Consider the following 5,674-nt stretch of genomic DNA (forward strand, 5'->3'; position numbering starts at 1 on the left):
TGAATTGAGCTTTGTAATGGTGGATTCTCCTCTATCTACCTAGTGTTTAATGTGAAGAAATCACTTATCCGTCTTTGGGAGTGTCCTTAGTACCCTATCTTTGTGTCTGTGTAGCTCAAGTAGATACAATCCAAGACATCTCTGGTCATAATAGCTCATGGCTTTGGAGAAGGGTCTAAAGCCTTTCTGAATACATAGTAAAATCAAACCCGTATCTTGTAATACATTCTGCATTGACTTATATAATTCATCCCCATCTCTCGCTCTGTATGGAATAGGCATCATATCCTGTTGGTTGCTGGTATCCCTCTGAATCTACCAGTCTCAATCTCAAGTTGGTGTGAAGATGTCCGTATCTGACTAATGGCACACTGTAACCCAAGAGATAGATGTGTATCCATATAGCTCGGCTGAATCACAAACCCATCATGTGTGAATTTGGTCATGATAGCTCATGACTTTGGAGAAGGGTCTGAAGTCTTCTCTGAATATATAGTAAAAGAAAACCCATATCTTGTAATACATTGTGCATTGACATATATAATTCATCCCCATCTCTTGCTCTGTATGGCATAGGCAGCATATCCTGCTAGTTGTTGGTATCCCTCTGAATCTACTAGTTTCAATCTCAAGATGGTGTGAAGATATCCATATCTAACCAATGGCACACCGTAACCCAAGAGATAAATGTGTATCCATATAGCTCGGTTGAATCACAAACCCATCATTTGTGACTTGGAGACTATGATCTCTAAAGAAAGCCATCTTCATGCCCAACTCCTGTGTCATCTCTATCCATGTCCTCTTGGTGTGCACCTTGGTCAAGTCCTGTCAAATGAGTCTAGTAATCTTCACTTTTGTAAGAGGCAGCGATGGTGCATCAAGGGAGTATTGAAAGCGAGACAATCTACCCATGCTAAAGCCATGTATTATAAACCATGATGACATCTGTGCATACGAGTATAATATATATATATAGATAGATAGATAGATAGATATATATAGAGAGAGAGAGAGATGAAATGAAATGCCATATTCAACGTCCTCAAAAGGCCAAAATGGGCAAAATGACCTATGAGACCAAACTGATGCAATCTTGGTGGATCTAATCCAATGTCTTGGTAGAAAAATAAAAATGAAGTGAAGTAAAATGAAGGACTAGAATCATCATCATCATCATCAGTGGTGGAGGATTCTTGACATCGGGCGTTGTCATAGAATGTACTTCATCGATTGTTGAAGATCTTCCTCAATGTACGCCTCTGTAAATAGTCGTATTGGGTGTCTCTCATGTCGTGCAAGAATTCTCCTAATTCTTTGATGAATTCTCCATCGATATCATGGTTTCCCACATAGACGTTGGTGTCTATCTCTCCTAATCTCAATGGCTCTATCATCTAATATACCTCTGGTATAAGTGCGCCCTGAATTTCATTGAGAAGCATGCTCACCTAGCTGCCAAGTCCCTGCTCGCAGTGATCTCTCTACGTGAATGTCTCCCACTGCCTGATCTCCTCATGAGACTCTCCCCATGTCGGTGCAGCTCTAGCAAAAACAACCTGAGGTGTAAGGACATGGGTCCTACGGGCAAGACCACCGGCACGGCCGAACAATGCGTATGCTAGGGGGAGGCAATAAGATAGCACGGTTAGGTGGAGACTAGCCCACACATTACCACCGCCCTTTCACTGGTATCCAATCTATTTTTGGGAAAGGGGAAAGCCGAATGCAGCCTCCCTCCACAGCGCACGACCAAGGTGGGCGACCAAGGTAAACTCGATCAGCACCAAGGCTCCGAAGGCTTTTGTTGGTGCCATTGGTTGTGCTCGTAGAAAGGCCCGCTGAACCCTTGCATGAAGGAGGGTCAAACCCACCCCATGAGGGTAAGATGCAAACACTTTACTATCAAGCTATTGACCCTTGTTGTGTATAACAAGGAAAGATAGCATACTTGTGTTGAAAAGAAAGCTAGAAGGAAAGGGAAAGCTTCAAACTTCAAGGAAGTAGTTTCACCCTTCCTTTTTAGTTCTTGGAGGAAGGCAAGCTACACACGGGAAGCGCTACAACTTTTGCAAGGTGAGGTTCGCATGCAACTCAAATCACAGAGCATAAAAAATACAAAGACTTCAAGCTTCACAAGGTACAAGTTGACGTTTTTTTTCTCTCTCTTTATATTAGTGTGTATTTACCATGGCTAGTGAGGATATCCCACCTACACACACTTTTGGTTTTGAGCATGTAGATCAAAATCAAGGCACCATGGGTGCTGTTGATGCTAATATACATGACGATGATGATCTAGGAGATCATGGCCTTGTAGATATGGATGCTTTCAAGACTTTGGAAAATTGCCCAAGCGTACTTGAACGCAACCTCTCTGCACTCAATGCAAATGTTACAAATATTACGGATCTACTTGTGAAATTTATGAATTCACAGACGGCTCAAGGAGCCACAAGTGGCATGGTTCAAAGAAACCAAGCTTGCATGACTCAAGGAGTCTAAGAGGCAAGTGCTTCAAAAGATGGAGAAGGTAGCAATGCATTACTTAAGAATATCACCAATTTTTAGTTTCATGAGGAAGAGTGTGATCGCAACAAGGATGCGATCAATACATTCTTACACAAATGGAGTGATATTCATAGATTGAGACACACCCCAGATAGAAAGACGGCTATGGAAACAAGTCTAATTGTTAAAGGCAAGGCCTATAAGTGGTGGATGACAATTCCAACAGATGCTCGTCCTCCGTCTTGGGCTGCGTTTCAAGCTTCTTTCTCCAAAGAGTTTTTGGACTCCAATGAAGAAGATAAGAATTGGTTAGCATGGGATGCATGCCGCATGTCTGGCCTCTCTCTCACATAGTATCTTTCAAAGTATCGGGAAATCATATTGAAACTAGAAGGTATAGATGAATTCCAAAAGATACATGGGTTTAATAGGGGTCTTGACAAAGACTATCGTCTTCATGTCAAGAACCAACATCCAAAAACTTTGGAAGAAGCTATCAGTCATGCCCAAAGGTATGATGATGACCAACAGAGGAAAGGAAGTGTTCCCTACTCTAAGAGTAATTTTGCTAAGAGCAATGTGGCTAAGAGCCAATGGCGAGGTAGATCTCCCACACGTTCCAAGAGTAATAAGAGACAATCTACCTCTTTACGCCCACAAGACCTCAAGGTAGGTGGCCTTTTACATCCTTTAGAGATTCCACAAGGTAAGTGGGAGAGTATCTATATGGATTTTGTAGTAGGACTACCTACTACAAATTGTGGCCATGATGCCATATGGGTAATTGTAGACCGCCTCACAAAGATGGATCGATTCATTCCCACTAAGACTACAGTTAAGACACCGAAATTAGCACGGCTATTTGTAGAGCATCTATATAGAATCTACGGGCTTCCAGCTAGTATCATTAGTGACAAAGATTGGAAGTTTGATAATCACTTATGGAGAGATGTGTTTCAAAAGTTGGAAACTAAACTTAATCTAAGTACGGTTGATCAACCAAAAACAGATGGTCAAACCGAAAGAGTTAATCAAGTGCTAGAGGATATTCTATGAGAGTACGTTAGCAAGAAGCAAACCAATTGGGAAGACTACTTACCTATATTTGGAATTTTCTTATAATAGTTCAAAGCATGTGACTACAGGGTTTACTCCATTTATGCTTTTATATGGATTTCAACCTAGTGAGTGGCATAAAATGGTAACCATCTTTTTGCAACATTTGTCAGCCTACTCAACGTCCTCTTCCTCATATGTGTATATATTTTTCTACGCTATTAAGTTATCTAGAGTAAATTCCCCCTCTTTGTTTAACCTTTGTGGAGACACATACATTATAATCTTCCCAAAAATGTCACCTTAGTCATATATTTATATTACCACCCTTTTCTTTTTTGCTTTGTAAATAGAATAAGCATACAATAACCAACTATATACCCCCAAACTTTCTTACCTCTTGTGAATTAGTAGTAGAAAAATAATAAATCCATCTTCCACCTCATATAGATAAATTCCCATGGAAATCAACTCTCCACTTGTCTTTACCAAAGATTATGGTCCCTCTCTACAAGTCTTCTATGTCCCCTACATAGGTGGCCCAATATCTCTTAAGAATATACATATAGTTTCTCTCCTTTCAAAAAGACTCCAATTGTATATTCTTTTCACAAGAAAATAATATTGGGCCCTCCTCTATTTGTTTAAGCATCATAGCCTTTTGAAAAAGCATGATTCCCCTTGGATGCATACAAACAAAGGGCCCATACAAGAAGACTTGGAAGCAAAAGGTTCCCTAGCCTAGTGTGGACCTTCCAAACCGAATTCCTTGGTGCATGGGCGTGAAGAATAGTCCAAATTAATATCAAACATATTGAGAAGGTCAATTTTGCCTTTTGAAGCATGTCATTCCGAGCTACAGGTAAAAAGTTATGGTCAAAATAGTGTACATCTGTTAGATTCGCAGCAAAAGGGAACTGTAAATCAAGTAAATCAAGAGGGTGAGATCTTATTTTTCCCCTAATCATCTTCTAGAACAGCAATGAGTGTTCAAGGTCACTTGCATGTGATGGGACCAACCTAAAGATGCTATCTAAATGCCAAGACATGCAGAAAAGTTGAGATACCCCGCAGGAGCCACCCCTAGGGCCTCATGGTGGGGCCCACCTACATTATGCACCCCTATGGAGACTTCACGGTCTAAAATGATATTTTTGGTGAATAAATATTCCCTTTTATGTCCAATATTCAATGAGTGGTAAAAGGACACTTAATTAGGTCTAATCACTTACTCTAATTAACAGTAGCATAATCCCACTCCTACACAACTATAAATAGCCCCCCTTGGAGAGACTCAAGGACACATACCTATATTTTCAACTTCATGTTGTTTCTTGATCAATAGTAGAGAAAACCCCAACTCTCCCTCTTTCACATCCTCCCTCCTAACCCTCCTCTTTGGAGGAAGTGCAACTCTATTCTCCACTCTTTCCATTCTACAATCTCTTACTCCATCAACCCAATAAATCATTTGTAGCACCTCAATAACTTGTAAATACAACATGATCTCTCTCATGGTTATGTTAATGATCATGAAATCATCTTCAAAACTTTCAAGTGTCGCAATTCGTGATGGTTAGCCAGCGTCTGTCCTCCCCTTAAAAGGTGTGCGAGAAATCAAGTAAGTGTTCTATTCTCAATTTACCATTGGTTTGTTTCTCCACGCTTATTCAATTGGTCTAAAGAAATTTCTCACTCCAACTCTCTTTTTCTTCATTACATATGCATGTGGCTACCTCTCATGGTGATTTTATTTGTGTCACGGCATTGCATAGATGGAGATGAGCTCTCTATGCAAAGTGTGTTCGTTTGATGTAAGTGATTCTCTTGTGTGTTTGAGAGGCAAGTCTTGTGCGCATGATTTTTTTGATGAGTGCTTGAGAGAGGAAGAGTTTGGATGTATTGTGGCTATTCTTATGGGGAGAAGGTGAATGCTATTCCACAAATTGCATATTTCATTTTTGATGCACGGCATTGGGTTGGATAATCGTTGATGGTGATCAAGTGTCCAAAGTGTATATAGAGTAAGGGGGTTTTCAAAGTGTGTCGCTTGAGTGGGTGAGTGCAAGTGTTATTTTGATTGGTTTCCTTCTCCACTCCCAAAAGA

The sequence above is a fragment of the Adiantum capillus-veneris genome, chromosome 1 (genome assembly GCF_014529385.1).
Source record: "Adiantum capillus-veneris isolate H3 chromosome 1, ASM1452938v2, whole genome shotgun sequence".
Lineage (NCBI taxonomy): Eukaryota > Viridiplantae > Streptophyta > Polypodiopsida > Polypodiales > Pteridaceae > Adiantum > Adiantum capillus-veneris.